This window comes from Crotalus tigris, unplaced genomic scaffold (assembly GCF_016545835.1).
Source record: "Crotalus tigris isolate CLP2741 ecotype Arizona unplaced genomic scaffold, ASM1654583v1 scf7180000018818.712119, whole genome shotgun sequence".
Lineage (NCBI taxonomy): Eukaryota > Metazoa > Chordata > Lepidosauria > Squamata > Viperidae > Crotalus > Crotalus tigris.
In genome coordinates, this window is record NW_024097211.1 from 4312 (window position 1) to 25463 (window position 21152).

Below are 21152 nucleotides of genomic sequence, written 5' to 3' on the forward strand. Positions count from 1 at the left end.
TGAGTATTGGTTTTAACGGATTATATTGTTTTGTGATTTTTGTAGGTACTGGAGTTTCTGGGGTACGTTTCCTTGGTTATTAGATAGAAGAAAAGAGTAAAAAATTTTAAAGAATGATTAATTCTTCTTTTTATTATTGTTTCGAACTAAAGTGAATGTGCCTTGATGCAGTCAAAGAAAGCTGTCCGATGTTAAGGCACAACCAGTGGTGGGATTCAAATATGTGAACAACCAGTTCTCTGTGTGGATGCCGCTTCCAGAAGCCCATTCTGGGCCTGGGCAACAAAAAATTAGCTACCGGTTCTGCTGAACTGGTGCAAACCAGCTGAATCCCACCACTGGGCACAACCCAGGAAGCCACAGGTTGCTGGGATTCTTGGCGTTCATTTCACTGACTCACCTAGCAGCCGATTGTGTGATCTTTGGACAGCAAGGATGAAATTGCTGACTTTATTTTGAAGTCATTCTGTAACCCAGGGTTTCTCATCCTTGGCTGGCTGGGGAAAACTGGGAGTTGAAATCCACGCATCTTAAAATTGCCAAGGCTGACAAACACTTGCTGTAGTCTGAAACCACTGAACTACAGTTTAGAGAGTACCATGTTTCCCCCAAAATAAGAACCACCCGGAAAATAAATCCTAGCATGATTTTTCAGGACACTCGTAATATAAGCCCCACTCCCAAAATAAGCCCCAGTTAAGATTGCCAGCCAGACGGACACATTTAGCTTCGTATTTCCCCGAATATAAACCCTAACCGGAAAATAATCCCTAAGGCATCTTTTGGAGGAAAAAATAATATAAAACCCGGTCTTATTTTTGGAGAAACACGGTATTGAAATTCTATTATTTAAATCTTTGACTACAAAAAATATATATATTCCTGTTCTCTAACAGATGCTTAACTCACTCAGCACTGCAAAGCTATTTGTGTTACCATCTGCCACCAGTGTTTTGAACAATTGCTGTATTTATTTTACGTATAGGCAGACAGAACTGGACTAGTCTCTCTACTTTCTGAATTCCAATTCTACGAAATTTCACAATTACAGATGGAGATTAGCTGCCTAAATAATTAAATATACAGTAGCTGTTATGGATAAATGAGAGGGGTAAGGTGGAGAGATTGGAGGTTATGCTACATGGCTCCCAAAGCAGTGCAAAGCATTCAAAGATGGTGCTTCATAGAGCTCTCTGTCTTAAATCTTCTATGGCTGCTTTAAAGATTGCCTCCAGCTTCACTGGTATGGTGTGTATATGCACTGCCACTTCGTTGGAAGTCCTAGCAAATATTTTTGGTGAATATGGGAATTGGACTCATCATTTTATAGAGGTGCATTTCCTTCTTTCATGGTCAATTCCACACAGTGTTGGTGGGATGAAGAACTCTCTCCTTTGTGGGGTAACACAGGCCTCCACATTTTCTCCCCTTCTATTTAACATCTAAAGGAAATCACTGTGTGAAGGCATAGGCCAGTTTGGGATTTGGCATCAGTATCCACGTGAGTCCTTGTTATGCTCACAAGGAGAAACCCCTCTTCCAATCAAGCAGGCAGGAACCACAGGAAAAACCCAAACCCCTTTTATTATTCACAGACCTGAGTCAATGTCCAAGGCAAACAAACACAGTTCACAGAAACTCAATCCTCAATACCAACGGTTGCCTTTGGCAACCAGAACCTCACACCTTCCCTTTTATTATGCAGCCAAGGCGTGGCTTTCCTAATGCCTGCTCCTTTGCCTTTGGAGCTGCCCCATTGCATTCCTCTGTCCTGCTCTCTTTTCTTGCCAGTGCTGTCGTGCATCCTGGATATTTCCCAGCTGTGCTTCATCACTGTCCAACTCAGACTCCCAGCACAGCTTTGTCTCAGCCTGAGTGCGATTAGAGGGCCCAGGCTCCTCCTCAGACTGTGAGTCTTGGAGCTCCTCAGAGCCATCCTCTGACTCTAATGTCACTTCAGGCCCCTCCTTCTCACCTGAGTCCTCAAACTCAGCTGCAAGGAATCACAACAATTAACCCCAAGCTGGCCAAGTGAAGCTCTTGATGTTTTTGTCCCAATCTTCTATCTTTACTTATGGAGTTACATCCCTAGTAAGAGTGGGGTGCACAACTTGGGATTCTCTTGGAGTCATAGCTCCTGTTTGAAGAACAGATGGCTGCTGAACCTGAACCTGGCTCAGGAATTCTGGGAGTTGAAGTCCACAAGTCATAAAAGAGCCAAAGTTGCCTACCCCTGCTCTAGACACTCATGTCTTGTCACCTTACAGCACAACTACTGTAACACATTCTACATCAAGCTACCTTTGAGGATCACTTGGAGATTTCAATTGATCCAGAATTCAGTGATGAGAGCAGTGATGAGCTGGATCATATTACACCTCTGTTCTGTGAGCTACATTAGTTGTCAGTGCATTTCTTTATGTATTTCAAGGTATTTGTTATTACAACAAAACCAAAACCAGAAGACTCTTCAGTCACAGTGCCTGGCTATGAGGGACTACCTATCTTACATGGTTTATGCCAGGGGTCTTCAAACTTGGCCCTTTTATGACTTGTGGACGTCAACTCTAGAATTCCTCAGCCAGCATGCCTGGCTGAGGAATTCTGGGAGTTGAAGTCCACAAGTCATAAAAGGGCCAAGTTTGAAGACCCCTGGTTTACGCCCATCAGATACAGTGAAAGTGAAATCCTGTAAAGTGAAAGCACTCCAAGTCCCTTCACTTAAACAACACATCTTTCAGGTATGGTAACTGAATTTTGTTTAAAAGGCAAAATGTTTATATGATAGAATTATCACCCTGAATCAAATGAAACAAAATATTGGGAGTTGAGATGGAACTAATAACAAGAGCTCTGCTTCAACAAATCAATAGTCAGTCATCAATATTATTGAATACAGTGGCATTTTCTTCCATTGGGTCTTCAGAATATTTATTTTGAAACAAATTTATAACTGTAAGCCACCCAGAGTCCCCTTGTAAGGGAGATTGATAGCATAAAAATTAATAAACAATTAAATAAAAAATAAAATGTCCACATGGATTTATTTTCAGGTAATTTCAATTCCTAGCTAGAGTTGTTATATAATGACTTCACTATTGTCCAGAAGGTGGCAATATATTGCTACTTTTCTTTAGGATTCAGAAACTATGACCTGCAGCACATTTTATTACACATTTTGGTATGTCAGCTGATATGTCAGTTCCTGACTTAAATACTACATATGGTTTATCTGGTAAAATGAGGCATGTAGTGCACAATATGTTATTTACAGCTAACCACCATGATCCTTTTTCTCTGTTCTCTGTTCTCTATTTACTGTTAATTATATTGATTTTATAGCCATTTTGAAGTTCTGTGTATCGAACAAAGGATTAATGCCTACAAACAACAAAAGCAAAAGCAATAAATATATTTGTGTATGTGTGTGTGAGAGAGAGAGATCATAATTTTAGCTTAGAGTCCAGTGTTTCCCAAACTTGACAATTTTAAGGCATGTGGACTTCAACTCCCAGAATTCCACAGCCAGCGTTGCTGGCTGTGGAATTCTGGGAGTTGAAGTCCTCATGCCTTAAAATTGTCAAGTTTGGGAAACACTGGCTTAGACCATCAAAAATGAAATGCAAGAATAAAAACATTTCAAACCATAGTCTATTTTTTCTATTTCTATTTTGCACCTGTGGGCAGAGAGCAATGGAGATAGCCTTGAGGGAAATATTTAGAAACAGGCAATTTAGGCAATATGAAATCAACCTTCCTTAGAGTAAGGCTCAACAGGAGACCAGGTACTGGAAAAAATTGTATGTTTTCTCAAGAATCCCATGTGGTTAGTGCAGCATGGGGATCTTCTTCAAGATTATTATGTTAATTTAATTATCTCGGTCTGTGCCAGGCTTACATAGATTTCACTCAGGCATTTCTATAGCATACGCTGTTATTGGCATATCATATTAAATCTTCTAGCTGATGTGGCCTGTCAATGTGGAGATTGCATAAAAAGCAAGATTGAAAAATGACAACTATTTTAGAGGATGTACACTATTTTAGAGGATGATGCACTCAGGTCTTGAGCCAAGTGCTCCACAATACAGCTCATAGGTTCTCTGCTAAAACACACAAATATTGCATTAAATTTACATGCCAATCATCTTGTCTTGTCTTACCTCATCTCATCTAGTTAACTGATATAGACAATGAACCCAGAGGAGTTATTTCTAGCTTCAGGGTTGCTTGGAACTAAAACAACTGCTTCCATATAATTTACATTATGAAAATATTTGATTTCTCAGATAACTGGTCGCCCAAACTCTCTTTAAGAATAAAGACAAAATGTTTCAGGCACTACAAAATGGGCCTTCATTAAGAACACAACGCCTGGTTTTATTTATTTATTTATTTTACACTCCTGTGGTAACATGCAGCATGGAAAAAAAGGCCGAAAGGAATTGATAAACCCAGTCACTCCATCCACAGTAGTACTGACCCACAATGAAGTTACCATAGATTTTCTATTTCAGCAAAACATTCTGCCAAAAGGAATGGAAACCCAGGGAAATGGCAACATTGAAGATTGGTTTTGATGCCTGGGAGGGCTCAGGAATTGCCCAGCTGATTGGGCTGCCAGAGATTGTGCATGTGAGTCTTTTAATTGGAGGAGTGGCTAATTGGGCCAAATTATGTTATGCAAAATACAGCCAGTGAAATACAAAGCATTGGAAACTTTGCTATTTGTCACAAATAGTGAAATATGATAAAAGAAAAAGTATTTTCTTGCTTCCAACGCATAAGCAAGAGTCAGAGAAAAGAGGTTAGTTATTTTATTTTTAGCTCTTGTGTACACTTCCACCTGTCACTAATCACCCATTACTGCAGCTTCCTTTTTCCAACGCTTGACTGATTGTTAAAAGAGAGGAACTGAAAAGGACTCCACTGAAAAGATAGTTCAAAGTTATGTAAATACTGGACAAAGGAACTGTTGTCCTCATAGCCTGCAGAACTGTGAATAATCCTTAGCAGAAAATAATTAAGAGTTGCTTAATCTACAATTAAGGCATTCTGGACAAAAAGAACAAAACAAGATGTACTGGAATAATTAATGATAGCTTAGTCTTCAGGGTCCATCAGTAGCACACAGATACATAATTTGAAGACTACTCAACTAGTGGAAGACTGAAATGCTGAAGAATGTTTAGCTATGGATTATAAATTATTCAAAAATGTTTAATCATGTATTAAGCTGGTTTTATTATATTTGAACAAATTGGCATATCATCAAAACCTGAGCAAAGATATTCTTTTCACATATGGCTCAATACAGCAGTCCCCGGCTTGACGGCCCAGTGTGTGGGGGAGAGGGAATGATTCTGTATGAATGGCAGGCATATGTGCAAATGCACATAGCTCCATTTGTGTATGCAGCATGTGCGCATGTGTGCCGCTTGCACCAATGGAGCTTTGCGCACAAGGTCAAGCGCCTGCCACTCATGCCAAAGGAACTGCACATATGTGCTCGCCCACTGCTTGCACGGTCCAGTTCACTAGTGGGCTGCAGCCTGGGGATTGGGGACCCTGTCTTAATATCTACCATTCATTGTTTGGCCACAATGGCTGAAATTTAGATTTATATTCATAACTCCTTCCACTTGTAGAAAAAAAACCCTTGGAATCCTATGCAGGTGATACATTTTCTAAATCTCATTAACCAATTACATAAGGCATCTGCCTTATAATTTTCTAGAAGATCCTGTAGCCTTCTGGAGCTACTTTTTGGGAAGCATGTTGTTTAGTTGCTAAGATACATCCGATCTGACTCTTCATGATCCTGTCCTCTATTGTCTCCCAGAGTTTGCCCAAATTCACGTTCATTGTGTATATGACACTCTCTAACCCTCACATTTTCTGCCATTCCCTTCTCTTTTGCTTTCAATCTTTCCCAACATCAGGGTCTTTTCCACTGAGTCCCCTCTTCTCATAAGGTGGCCAAAGTATTTAAGCTTCATTTTCAGTGTCTAATCAAGCATAGAGGAGTACAGATGGAATGAGAAATTGGCAAATATTTCCACTCACCAGCTTCTAAGAATGCAAGTAGAATTCCACAGAACTCAAATCTGGATCTAACAGTTTAAATAGTTAGTCAATTAATACTAGATCCCCAAACAGTAGGGATTTTGATCCACCAACTAAATGTTATAAAGGTTATGAATCCACAAATCAGTGATTACTCTCTATTAATGGAATACATTTCCCATCTGAAAGAAGGAGCCACTATAGGAGGGGGGCAGAGGGAGGAGATGACTTTTCCTAATCCCTCCCTCTAAAAATGTGACCCAGAGGGTCAACAACCAAAGGCAACAGAAACACATTGGAGACTCAAAAAAAGGATTTATGTATATTTATTTGCAATTATTTTATGTATATATCATAAATCAGTATCCACATAAATTAATGGTAGTGTACAATAAATTAAATAAAGTTAAAATAACAGAAATGTGAAAGGGATAGTTGCTAATCCTAAAAATAGTCAACCCGAATCTTAAATTACAATTAGAAAAACAACCACATTCAAGATCCATCTACTTGTACAAGCAGGATTTATTTGAAATCCTGTATTTGGGCTGGTGCCAAGCAATGTGTAATTTGAAGTTTAAAAAAAAAACAGCACTACTGGTAGCCTAATGTAGAAGCCTCAGCAGTAGTATTATGTGTGAACAGGGACTATTAACTGCAAAAAGTGCAAATTACTAATTGCATGTTTTGGTTGATTTCAAAAGTAACTCCATGTACGCCATATTTCAGTAATCTAACTGGGAGTTTACAGGACCATAACTTGATGTTGTCAAGCAGGACCTCATTCTCCAGGAAAGCCAAAGCTGAGCAAAGGTTTCTCTCTAAATAAACAGTCTTCATCTTATTCAGCAGTAGCTGTTTAAGTCTGTAACAACCTTCAAGTTACACACCTGCTACTCCCAAGTAATGCTATCTCATCCAGAGTTACTGCTGGAGTCGAAAGAGACAGACAGTGGGTGCTTCAACCCTGGAGATTTTTAATAAGAGATTGGACAACCATTTGTCTGAAATGGTATACGGCAATGGTGGCAAACCTATGGCACATGTGCAGGAGGTGGGCCCATGCGCTGTTGCCCCAGCCCCACGTCCCCCACGGTTCTCTCCTCACCAGCAGCCCCCCCCCGGATTAGAGTTGGCCCTGAGCGTGGCCCGCACGGAGCAGAGCAGCCAAGAACATGTCAGCCGGGCAGCAGGGACAAGACTCCGCCCTTGCGCTCCAGTGCATGCAGTTGATGCTGTGGGGTGCAGGCAGAGGCCATGGCTCATATGGTGCTGCTGGGCTGCCTGAATGATCTGTGGTGAGCCATGGAGGCAGTGAGTGGCCTGGGGCAGGCAGGGTGAGGCAGGGCTGGATTTTGGACACTCAGTCTCTAAAAGGTTCGCCATTATTGGTATAGGCTTTCCTGCTTGAGCAGGGGGCTGGACTAGAAGATCCCCAAGATCCCTTCCAACTCTGTCATTCTGTTAATTCTTTCTAGTTCGAATTCAATTTTAAATATTTTTTTTCCCTTTCAAATTCTCACAGCCTTCAGACACCAGTTCTGGATTTCCATTACATCAGCAGCTAGAATATCATTGATGTATTGCTAAATCTCAATTCAAATTACTAGCTGACACTCTCCCAGCAAATGTTAAACAGAGGTGGAGAAAGAAAAGTGTTCCATCACACACATGCTATAAACAACTACTATATTCAGTGATAAAATAGAATCTCAACCCTTCTGGGTGGCCTGAAACTTTTATAGGTGTGGCCAGTAGTATGAAATGCCACCAGGAGATTTAGGAGGACCAGGAGTCAATGACCTGCTTAAATTCCACCTCAGACCAACCTAAACTCCGATTTTAAAAGATCATTAAAATATATATTTATCTTAACAAGTTTTATAGAAAAAATAGAAAATGCAAAACAAACAAAAACAAAGTCAGGGGCAAGAGAATCTCAGAAAGGAAAGGCCGCACACTGGGTCGAAGTTGTCTAACACAGGAACAGCCTTTTCCAAAGACACCCAATCACTGTCTTTTTCGAGGCAAACAATACCATCCCTTCCGAATGTTGACAGCTTCCCTTAGTTGATTACCTCCCACCTCCCCTCTGCTTCTGAGTAACAAGTTAGTTTTAAAACTCAAATGGAATGTTTTAGATTCCTCATACTGCTAAGAATGGTGCCGAACGAATATTCCAGTTGAGCAACAGCCATGCTGATGAGTGTGGTAACCAAACATCTGGAGCATACCAAGTAGGGAAACTGGATCTGATCCCGCTTAGTAGGTGGCAGCACTAACAAAGTGGGAAATTGTTAGGACTGGAAGACCCAGCAGAGTTTGTCCTGGTTAGTTCTTGGTTGGGACTTCCCAAGGAATACCAAAATTGGGAAATTCTAGAACAAATTTCTGTATTGCTGCCTAGAAAACTACTAGGATGTGTCCATTAAGAGAGTTGAGGGATACTGTTTTAGAAGATGTTCCCAGTAAGGCATCTCTAGCTATAGCAAGGAGTACTTGCAAATTATCGTAATAACTACCAATAAAGCATATTCCAGTATTAGTAGTATAGTTTTAAAATCACAAATGAGTGAATCTCTGGCTGAAGTGCTTTATTGGAAAACACAGATTAATAATAATAATGATGATGATGATGATCCAAATAGCCCAATAGTTTTGACTGGAACTGAGAACTCATGGCAGTCAAGCAATCCTTTTATCAAGCATTGCAAGAACATATGTCATATGAAAGTATAGAAACACAACCATCTGCAGAACAGTTTTATTACCAATAAATATATATTTATCTTAACAAATTTTATAGAAAAAATAGAAAATGCAAAATAAGCAAATACAAAATTGGGGGAAAAAAATCTCAGAAAGGGAAGGCTGCAGAGTGGATCGACTTACCATCATTTTTTTTAGCGACAGTGGCAATGAAAAAAGTGGCTGACAACTGGTCCTTGCACCTAGGCGAGTTGTAGCATCCTCCCAGTTACATGATCAAAATTCAGGTACTTGGCAACTAGCATTTATTTAGGATGGCTGCAGCGTCCTTCCCAGCTAGCTTCTGACAAGCAAAGTCAATGGGGGCAGCTGAGTTTGGTTAATAACTGTGTGAGTCACTTAACAACTGCAACAATTCACTTAACAACATGTCAAAAAAGGTCATCAAATTGGATGAGACTCAGCAACTGCCTTGCTTACCAAGGGAAATTATGTTCCCAATTGTGGTGGTTTAAGTCGAGGGCTACCTGCATAAGTTTCACGAGAGCCAGATCAGGGGACATCGCCAGGTCTACCTATAAATGTATGTGAGATTTAAGATGTATGAGATTTAAGATGTCACGACTTAAGCGGAGTGAAAATACGTGATGTGCATCTGACATCTCAAGTGCAAGGGAAAAGAAATGAATTGCATTTTTGCACAGGTTCCTTTTGGGTGGGCCGTCATGAAGCGAGGCACACGTTTGCTACCCAAACCGTAACTCGCTTCTTTTCGATTTTAGCTCGATCACGTGAGAGGTTCTGTCCTTGAAAAAAATGGAGGCTCTTCTTCACCTCCTCCGCCGCCGCCCCCATAGTATACAGTACATCACCCTTTCCCCTAGACACGTTACACGCTCGCCCTTTCCACAAATTCGGCCGTACGCGCTGCGGCTAAACCCTTCTATTAACAAGAGGGCTGGGGAATATTTTTGCGGAGTGGGAGGCAGGGAGAGAGAGAGAGAGAGAGAGAGAGAGAGAGAGAGAGAGGAAGGGAGGGAAACGGAGGGAGGGAGGGAGAGGGAGATGGCGAAAGGTAAGGGGGGAGAGAGAGAGAGAGAGAGAGAGAGAGAGGGGAGGGGAGGGAGGGAGAAAGTGAGGGGAAGAGAGAGGGAGAGAGAGAGAGAGGCACAAATGCCCCAATAGCTGCTCCTGGCAAGAAAGTCTGCCTCTGGCGAATGGCCAGAGGCAGACTTTCTCGGGCAGGCGCGCGCTCGGGTCCTCGGACTCAAAGAGGGCGCCCCGATCCTGCCTCGCGCGTGCCCGCCCAGGCCCATCTGGCCTGACTCTGGCGCAGCATCTCTGCTCGGCCGGATCCTGGAGCGGCCGCCGAGTTCACCTCTCTCTCCCTCCCTCCATTCCAGTAGACGCGCACGCACCTGCTCCCTTTCCTGCCTTCCTTTCTAGCCTCCCTCCAGACGCGGAAGTAAAAAAAAAAACAAAACAAAAAACAAAAAAAAAAACCACCCAGCAGCTGAGGAAGAGCCCTGCGTACTCCGCTGAAGGCGGCGAGAAAGAGGCGGGGCTTCCCGAGACCCGCTGGCTACTGCTAGGTGCAGTAGTGCATACACCTCTCGGTGGCTGCGCGCGCGCGTCTGTGCGTTCGTTTGTATGTGTCTGTGTCTGTCTCTGTATGTAAACGCGGCTGTCGCTGGGGTAGGATTGTTGCCCTCGGTAACCAGGGAACCTGTCCGAGGCTTTCCGGCCGCACCGGAGCTCTGGGAGATTCAGGCGGGACGTGGTGGGTCAGGCTTGTTGTTTTTAGAGGACAGTTTGGAGAGGCAGCGAGGGACTGCAACCGCCGCCAGCCGCCCGGGAACGTGAAGAAGGTACAGGCGATGCGAGCTCGCGGTTTCTGTCTGCCTGCCTTGCTTGCGAGACGATGCTTCTGCTTTCTGCGCTGTCATGTCCGTGAAGGATAGAGAGATGAGCGTGTGAATTGGGGCAGGTACAGCGCGCTTTGGGCATTTCCGGAGTTGAGTGAGTTGCGGTTAGAAATGTGCACGCGTGCATGTGATATACTGTACCTCGTAAACGAAATCTATAGTTGCTCCAGCGATCCCCAAAGCACTTAATCTATCGCTGCTCCAGCGATTCCCCAAAGCAGTTAAGCCCGTGTCTAGTTGGACCCAAGATGAACGGCTAACGGCGAGGGAATGCGGGGGAAAATAATGTATTTAGGATGATTGACGTAATTGGGTTGTAAAACTAAATCCGGAGTGTAGGAGTATTGGGTTCCAAATTGAGTAAAAAAAATTTTTTGAAAAAAAAAAAGGAGAGGCAGGAAGGTTGCCAAGATGGGCAGTTGCACAGTAGATGCACCTGTAGTTCTGAATCTTTGCATTCAACTCATGTAACTGAAAACAGGACAACTTTTGCTGAGGAAGAACTGACTCACTTTCCCCCCTGCTTATTTTCGTTTTATTAAACGGCTGTTGAATTTCAACAAGAAGTGTTAGATTGGTACTAGATGGGACTAGTAATGCATATTCACATTTAAGCAGACATACAGGTAGTAACTGACATCTAATTGTTGACCTACTTGCCTCTGAAAGTTCAAAGATCAATCCATTTAATGCAATTCAGCTTTGTAGAATGTTATCTCAGCTGTTTAAATTTATTTTGATCAGAGCATCCATGAAACATTTTTATCAACTAATATTTAAAAAAAAACCTTATCTGTGAATTACTGTAATATGTAATATACAGAAGGTTGTAACAGTAGTAACTAGCTCCACCTATAAAATAACTTTTAAGTAATTTTCAGGAATTATCAAAGTTTCAAAAGCATTTATGTGTCTTTTTATTTTTAGACACAGAGTTGTGGACACCTATTATGTTTAGAGTTTTTTGTTGTGATTAAAACACAAAACAGTACTAATATGAGTCAGCATCTATAATTAATTCAATAATTTTCAGTAGAAAAACATCTACCAAATAAGGGGAGAGGCCCTAACAGATTTCAAAAAAATATTTTTGAAGAACACAAAACTATCCCTAACTTAGAGTTAAACCATTAATAAAGTTTGAAAGTCTCAAGAATTATCTCTGAATAACTACGTTTAAGTTGGAGCTTCACATGGCTGAAATGCAAGCTGATATTCTGTATGCTTATTTAAAGTAAGTTCATATCCAATTCAGTGGGGTGAATGAAAGTAAGTACCCAATTTAATAAATAAATAAATAAACATTGGAAGTAAGTATACATTACAAGGAAATGTTTTTATTAAAAATAGAAATAGGTTGCTTAGTATAAATAATAAATTTAATAGAACTTTTGAGGCCTCAATATGGGAACCAATATATTTATCTACTAGCTACTGTGAAGAGATATTTGGAGATAATTATTGAACATAGGCTGCTTCTGTGAAAAAGAGATGAAACAATCCCACCCTTGGACTAAAACAAGATTAGAACTGGGTATCTCTAAATTCTGTTTTAAGCCATTTATAGAAAAAGAACAAATTAGGGAAAACATGCAGATCATGACTACTGTACTGAAATTCTTTTCAATCAATCCTGTCTGGGGTTATGTGACCTGAAGGGAGGAGCTTATAATGGAACAGTGATCAACAAGATGTTGAGACTCTAGAACAGCGGTTCTCAACCTTTTTATACGGCGACCCCTGGTCACACGGACGCGGCGCGCATGCGCGGCGCCGCCCCCTGAGGGGGAAAAATGGCAGATCGCGTTGTTTGGCGACCCCCGTAAAATGGTCATTCGACCCCAAATGGGGTCGCGACCCATAGGTTGAGAACCGCTGCTCTAGAAAGAGTACAGAGAAGAGCAACAAAGACGATCAGGGGACTGGAGGCTAAAACATAAAGAATGGTTGCTGGAACTGGGCATGCCTAGTTTAATGAAGAGAAGGACGAGGGGGGACATGATAGCAGTTTTCCAATATCTCAGGGGCTGCCACAAAGAAGAGGGAGTCAAGCTATTCTCCAAAGCGCCTGAAGGCAGGACAAGAAGCAACGGAAGGAAACTAACCAAAGGGAGAAGCAGCCTAGAACTAAGGAAAAATTTTCTAACAGAACAATTAACCAGTGGAACAACCTGCCTCCAGAAGCTGTGAATGCTCCAACGCTGGAAGTTTTTAAGAAGAGACTGGACAGCCATTTGTCTGAAATGGTATAGGGTTTCCTGCCTGTGCAGGGGTTGGACTAGATGACTTCCAAGGTCCCTTCCAACATCATCATCATCATCATTATTATTATCATCATCATCATTATTACCTTGTGGCCAATGCCAGCTCCCTTTCCCACAGTGATGCACTGTGAAATTTGTTTCTGGATTTTTTGCTCTACAGCCTCCAACCAAATCTGGGTCATTTTTGAATTTGGTCTTTCTTTTGTTGACTTGTCTTACCATACCAAACTAGATCACATTTTGTTCTGATTGTCAGACTGACAGAATTTTGACCTCTTTTACATAATTCCTTTCAAACATTCTCTGGAGTTGGGAAGAAGGATAAAAAAGAACAAAAGAATTGTTTCTGAATGCCTTTCTTCCTAAACCACCTTGGGATAATAGGGCAGAAAGAGGTTCCCTCAAATTCAGAGTAAATGTATTCAGTTATTTTAAGTCTCAGCTCAGTTCCACTATATAGGCAGTCCTCGACTTACAGTCTCAGTTGAGCCCCAGATTTTTGTTGCTAACTGAGACAGTTAGTGAGTTTTGCCCCATTTTACCACCTTTCTTTGCCACTCTTGTTAAATGAATCTCTGCAGTTGATAAGTTAGTAACACGGTTGTTAAAAGTCCATCTGGCTTCTCCATAGACTTTGCTTGTCAGAAGGTCGTAAAAGATGATCACGTGATCTTGGAACACTGCAACCGTCATAAATATAAATCAGTTGCCAAACATCTGAATTTGGATCACATGAACATAGGGATGCTGGAAAGGTCGTAGCTGTGAACAATGGTCATGTCACTTTTTTCAGTGCCTTTGTAACTTTGAACTGTCACTAAACAAGTTGTTGTAGATCAAAGACTACCTGTATTATTAAATTATGTAAGATGATATAATATGTGCCCTAGTTAAGGAAAATAAAATACTTTCTATTTGAAAGGTAAGAGAAAAAAATTGTTAAGTGCTGTAACTGTGTTTAACCCTCTATCTCAAGATATGTACTAGAAACAAATTTATCATATGCTGCCTTATTAATATTCATATGTAATTCTCACATTATGTCTTATTACCATACATTTCTGCATCAATCATCTTTGATTATGACAAATAGGCTATAATAGCGGGATTACCATTTATGGCTGCAGTCATATATTTACTTGCATGTGTTCCTTTGAATTTAGTATTTAGGTCATAGGAAAATACTAGTGAAATTACTAGTATTACCAGAAGTAATCATGCTTAGGGGCAGAAAATAATATTTTTTATTAATTTAAACCTTCATTTTTGGTAAACTTAAAACACTTGAACAGGTTGCTAGAAAATTTTAACACTGCTGAACTTGTGTTTTTGTATGCACGTGAGTGTGAGACTCGTTTACTGTTAGGGTATAATCTCTATTTCCATCTTTAGAAAAGCTTATGTTATAATAAACCAATTCTTTGCCCTGATTGCCACAATACTTTTTGTATTGATATTTTGTTCCGACATAGCTCTTGCACTAGAAATTGCTTTTATACTTTCACTGCTTGTGGAGAAAAAAATTACAGATAAATCAAAAGGTTTGAAGATTATTACCAATGAGTAGCAATAGAAAATAAATGAACTTCTTAATATGCTGAAGCTCTTAGCACTCCTTTGATTTTATATTATGGTTGGAGGAATCTTTTTTTTTTTTTTTTTACTAATGCAGTGCCAAAACTAATGTTATTGGTTTGGATTTATGTTCGTTTGGTACAGTAGCATGATTATCTTGTCCTGAATTAACAACATGTGGTCAAGAGGTCTGGACATCAACAATATACAGAGTAGCACTTTGTAACAGTATAGTATTTTGGCTCTTGGGCTAAATTATGGCATGTGCAATTGTGTGCAAAGCCTTTCTCCAAAGGTGGTCAAGATAGGCAGTGATATATGTATAGACAGCAAGTTAGATTGTCTCTATTTTCAGGCATTTGATACTGCTTTAGGACATGATGCCATAAGGCATTATATGCTCCTCTGCTTATCAAATAGGAATGGAAATTGAGACTGAAGGGCTTGATATGTTTAGCCTTCAGAGGGAATAATTTTAGGGAGATGATGGCACTTTTTGAATACATGAAAATATGTCACATTGAAGAAGGAAGGGCCTGACTTGTTTCTGCATTATTCTAAAGCTGACCTGGGCATTTTATAGGCCTCAGAGCATATGTAGCCCTTTGGCTCTTTCTGTCAGCCCTGCATAAAATCACTCTGAAATTAGAAATGAATGTAAATAAGCAAATGGCATATAGGCAACACAACTGCATTGCTTTTATTTTGAATTTGACTGCTACTTTTTTTTTCCAATTTATGTATGTGCATGAGTGCCTACACATCTTCACAGTAATGTGTTGGTCCTATTGATTTGGCTCTCCACAACAGTCCCAGTTTCTCATGTGGCCTTTGAGAACATTAATTGCCCATCCCTGTAACCTTTCTCAACTGGGCTCCATGGAAGTTTTAGGTTTTACAAGAGGTTGCTAGGAATTCTCACGAGATAGGGATTGAAAAAAAATAGTTTTTTGAACTTCATGCACCATGCAATGCTAGAATTGTGTTGTGGTTTCATATTTTTATGCATGAGCTTCTCTGAGACCTGAACATTCTTTTCCTGGATTCCTTTGGATAAAATGGTTGAGAAAGGCTGTTCTAGAGTATGGGATATGGAATAATGTTCATAAATTATGGAAGGCAGGTTTCATGAGAAGGGTAGGAAAAATTCCTAATGGAAAAAGCAGTTTACCTAGAGTGGTGATAAATTCTTCAATAGATATGATCACAGAGAGGCCAGATAGACATTTTGGTGATGCTTTAATTTGAATTCCTGTATTGGAATGGAAGGAGGTAGACTTGATGGCCCAAATATCTCTTTCCCACTCTGTGACTCATAAATGAAATATGCTATATTTCACGTTTCATTATTTTTAAACACCTGCTAATATTTTTGATCACCTTGTTCTCATCCTGTGTCTCCAGATTATTGGGGGTAAGAAGAAAACATGACTGGAGAAAAATATTGTGTGAACTCAGATGTCCATTTGCACGTTATTCATGTGATGATGAACATAATTTCCATTCTAATGAAGATAATTGCTTTAAATTAGTATCAGGAATATTCAGTCATTTAATTTAAGCATCTAAAGGGCATCATGTAACACAATTATTGTAATAACTGATTACTTACACCTCATCTTATCCCAGAAATGCAGGATTGGGCTTGGTGACTATAACTTGTGAATAGACTCTATTTTTGCCTTTGTAAAAGACTTGTGAGTCATTAACAACAGTCTTGTTCACCTAGAATAATCTGCCTACCTTTTACAAGAAAAAAATCCCTATTTTTCAACCATAATGAGTATATAAAATTATTTTTTATTTCAAAGACCAGATTTTAAATGACAACAGTCAAACTCTATTGGGCAGTGAACCTAAGATATTAGGCATCTTAGGAAAAAATAACCATATCACATTTAGATTCAATATATCTATGAGAAAAAAAACTGAGCCAAGTCAGTCATACATCTTGATTTAAGGAAGGCCATTTATCCTATTATATAGACAAAACCAATAGGGATGGGAAATTATAGAAATTAGAAAATGAAAGCATAAACTCATCTGAAAAAAATGCAAACCGGAAGCTTTAGGAAACCTGTTTAGATGAAGAGTGAGTTGGTAGGAATTGAGTCAGGTAGTTCAGCATGAAATTAAGATAATACAAAATGGAATAAAGATTTTTGGGAAGCATGTCCAAAACAAACAAAAACAACAGCAACAAAGAATTAAGGAAACTTTTGATCTCGCAGGAAGGTCGAGACATAAGATTGTTTAATGCCTTATTTGCATCTATCATCTCTGAGAACATGATTCTTAATATGGCTGAAGTGGGACATCTCTTCAAATTGATTAAAAACTCACCTAGCTATTTTAATCAAATTGGTCTCCAGAGCGAGAGAAATTACAACCTAAAATATTGACAAAATTTATAGTTATTTGAAAATATAAACCAAGGAAATTCTTTGGATGTAGTATACTGCTCAGTGCAGACAATCCTCAGTTAGCAATGATAATTGGGACCATAATCTTCATTGCTAAGCCATGCAGTCATAAAATGTGATGCTTGGTACAGTAATTCTGGCACTCCCCATTGTCCTTGTTAAGTGAGGTCATTAAGCAAGTCCCAAGCAGCTTACAAGCAGGTAGATGGCTGCTGCTGGGCAGGGAAGAGCATGGAGACTACCAGCAAGACAAGGGAGGGTGCACAGGTTATATCCAGCTTCTGGTTTCAAATGCGTGCAAGCTCACACACACAGTTGCTATGGTAATTAGTAGTTTATTCAAGGTCACAGAGATAGCAGCAGACAAGGAATGGAAACCAAAACAGAGTCTCTAAAAAGAGCTTCCCTGAAAGGTTGCATTTAACAGGAGTGTGCAGAAAAATGCGCAAAATCCAGTCCAAGATTCAGAGAGCCTAGTTAAAGTTTTCATCTGGAATACCACAGACTCCAAACAAACATCACATACAATAGCCAGAGATTAGACAGTTACTTTCAATGAGGGATCATGGGTCAAGACTGCCTCTTAAATCAATCTGCAACCAGCTGTTACTAATCAAGAGATATATTTACTTGTTTGTCAAGGACCTTCATAGAAAATGTCTGATTTCCTGTTCTCTCTACTTGCCTAGGGTGGGGCTGGGAGGGCTTACATCATCTTAAACATCTTCTCCAGCTGCTCAGGTGAGGCCTATGTTTGATCAGCCTCTTGGCTTTGTGTCTCTTGAGGCTGACATTTTAGAGGTCCTGTTCCAGCACCTTTTTCATAACTATATGAACTATATGATTATTTGATCCCTAGATCATGACAGGTACAAGTGTGGCAAGGCTATTAGTGGCTGTTGCTGAGTAGGGTATAAGTGACTTACTAGAGCATCTTATGACTTTCCCTGCTGGCTTTCCCACTGGCTTTGCTTCTGGGAAACCAACAGTGAAAATCACAATGGTAATCATATGATTGTGGGTTACTGCCACTGTCATAAGTGCAAGCTAGTTGCCAAGCATCTGAATCACAATCAGGACTGTGGGAGGGCTTGGATGGCCAGAACTAGTTGTAAATACCACTGTTCTGACCTGAGTCATGCTGGCAGGTGCAGGTACCAATACAGTCTGTTTATTGCACAGCTATATAGTGATAGATGGCCCTCCAATGGTGCTGGTAAAGCTCCACCCCAACTTTCTCCAAAGGCAGCCATCCACAGTTAGTGCAACCCTGTCCCACAATCTATGTCTAGTAGCTGCCAGAGCTGATCCACAAGGCAAAGAGGAAGTCTTGAATCCACAAACAAGGTTCAGAGTCCATAAAACAAGTGGACTCTGCAAACAAGGTTCAGAGTCCACAAAGTGAAGTCTGCAAACAAGGTTCAGAGTCCACAAAGCACATTTTGTAATTCACGCATGCTAAAGCAAATGGTTGTTCCTGACAAATGCAGCTTCCCCCTGCATCTGGCTAAGTCACCCCAAACCTAACCAGATGTTCCTTGTGTGGAGGGGCAGGGCTGCTTCCTCTGTGCTTCTGCTTTGCTCTCTAAGCCTGCATATCTGGTGAGGGAGGTAACTGTTCCTCATTGGAGGTGATCTGTTGCCTTTTCTCACTGCTGATTGTTGGTAGCCAATTCTCCCCTGTTTTCATTAAAGCAGGTGGCTCCCCGTCTGGTCGAGTACTTCCCCCAATGCCAGACAGGCCTGGCATTGCATCATCCTCAGCCCCTGGGCTCTCCGGATGTCCCTGGAGAGACATGCCATCCCTGTCTTGGTTCCAATTCCTCCTACCAACCAGCTCCAACGGGGCCATTGCAGCCACTCATTCACTTCAAGTGATCGTTAAATGAGGACTACCTGTAAAGTGTTTGACAAAGTACCTCATGATATTTTTGAGGATAGGATGTATAAATGTAGGCTGGAGCGTACCCAGAAGGTGCTTGTAAATGGCCTATCAATCTGTGTGGTTCAGCAACTTTCTAAATGACCTAGAAGATGAAATATTTATGAATTTTGCAGATGATGCCAAGCAATAACTGTTTAGAGGACAAAATCATGATTCAAAATGACCCCTACAGTCTTGAACATTGGGCCATATCCAAACAGGATGATACTCAGTTATATTAGGTGTAAGATCAGGCAGCAGGAAAAGTCAAATACATGGACACAGGATTGGGGAAACCTGGCTGTGAAGGGGGGATCTAGGGGTTTTAGCTGACCATCTGCTGAACATGAATGAATAGAATTACACAGTAATTGAAAAGGGCTATGTGCTGCAATGCAGTGTATCAGAAACACTGAGTCCAGCTAATGGGCAGCAATTTACAGTATAATTTCCTTGGTTGCTTTATTTGTATACTCAAGAGTTAGGTGGCTAACTATCTCATACAGTTTCCTTATATTTTAAAGGGTTTAGGTAGCAATGAATGGAGCAGTATTCATTGTTGTGCACTGTCCAGAGTCGGTTTTGGTGAGATGGACGGCTATATAAATTTGATGAATAAATAAATAAAAATAAATTATGTCCTCTTACGGGCGTTACCCTTTAAAAGGGATATATAAAATCTAAAGATGGTTCACAGGATACCAGATTGATAGCTGGAATAGATCTAAGCCCTATGAAGAATCATCAAAGAGCTAGAGTTTATCATGCAAAAAAACCAAAAACCAAAATCCTATAAAAATATTCTTTAACTTGCAAAATAGAAAATGTCATGTGCAAGAGGTTGTAGACCTGTTTTCTCTTGAAATAGAAGGCTAGACCAGTCAAAGGAGTTGAAATTGAATACTTCAGCTGACTCAAGAAATCCCTGAGATAAAATCTTGTCTGTTGGAGATTTCCACCTGTTGGAGATGGTTTAGTAGATTTTTGCATTGAACAAGGAGTTGGATTAGTTAACATTAGATCTGATATTCTAATTACCTGTGACTCTTCTAATGAGTAGCTTTAAAGTACTGTAGGAGTTTATGTACCATACAGAATTGGCCACATGTATATGCAATATTTCATCTTATAAAATCAGTTGTATTTTGTATCAAATAAAATAATATAAACAAGACTAAATATAAATTTATAATGTCCTGGTAATTTCCAAGTTTTTAAGAAGAGACTGGACAACCATTTGTCTGAAATGGTATATAGGGTTTCCTGCCTGAGCAGGGGTTGGACAGGAAGACCTCCAACATCCATTCCAATTCTGTTGTTGTTGTTGTTGTTGTTGTTGTTGTTTGTACGTAATGCTGGCACAATTGTGTCCTGAAAAAGTTTATTTTCTGTCTTGTTTTCACAATTGCCCTCATCTTATCCGCAGCCCATAAGTGAGTTAATCTTAAGTCGTTCTTAGTAGTATTGCTATAAATGTAGTATCTAACAAAGGCACTGCCCTTTCAGCCCTTCCTTAAACTGTTTTAACCAGCCATAAGGTGTTAATCAGTTCAGCTTTGCTAGCAGGACTAAGCAGTGATTAGCAACAAAGACAGTGGAGGCTGGATAGAAATAAACATGGAAGTCAGCAGTTTCATACCAGTACAGTTTTCTGTTGATTGAGAGAAAGGAGGTGGGTGGGGAAGACCCGTAGTAGCAGGTGGTAAAGACCCTTAGTACACTTGAGTAAAGTGGATAAACTTGAAAAAAATTAACTATCAACAGCTCATCTTAATAAAGTAAATAAATACAGGTAATCTTCAAATTGTATCCATTTTTCAGTGCCTGATCAAAATTACAGGTAGTCCTTGTCATACAACGGTTCATTCAGTGACCATTCAAAGTTACAACAGCACTGAAAAAAGTGACTTATGACTGTTTTTCACATTATGACCGTTGCAGCATCCCCACGGTCATGTGGTAAAAATTTGGATGCTTGGCAACCGGTTCATATTTATGACGGCTGCAGTGTCCCGGGGTCATGTGATCCCCTTTTGCAACTTTCTGACAAGCAAAGTCAATGGGAAAACCAGATCCACTTAACCGCGTTACTAATTTAACAACTGCAATGATTCACTGAAAAACTGTGGCAAGAAAGGTTGCTAAATGGGGCAAAATTCACTTAGCAAATGTCTCGCTTAGCAACATAAATTTTGGGCTCAGTTGTGGTCGTTAGTCATGGACTATCTGCATAGCAGCGCTGAAAAAATGACCAGTTCTCAACTTT

At 40.3% G+C, this 21152-nt stretch overlaps 1 protein-coding gene across 19 annotated transcripts in view; it reads left to right on the forward strand.

Annotated features, from left to right (window-relative positions):
- Nucleotides 1-9950: 9950 nt before the first annotated feature.
- The window catches only part of SYNE1 (spectrin repeat containing nuclear envelope protein 1), a 306096-nt gene continuing 294894 nt past the window's right edge, over nucleotides 9951-21152 (forward strand). For 16 of the 19 annotated variants that reach the window (XM_039356302.1, XM_039356310.1, XM_039356316.1 and 13 more), the window contains exon 1: nucleotides 9951-10643. The gene's annotated coding sequence lies outside the window, so the exon portion shown is untranslated. The other 3 variants (XM_039356324.1, XM_039356305.1, XM_039356303.1) reach the window with 3 other exon arrangements.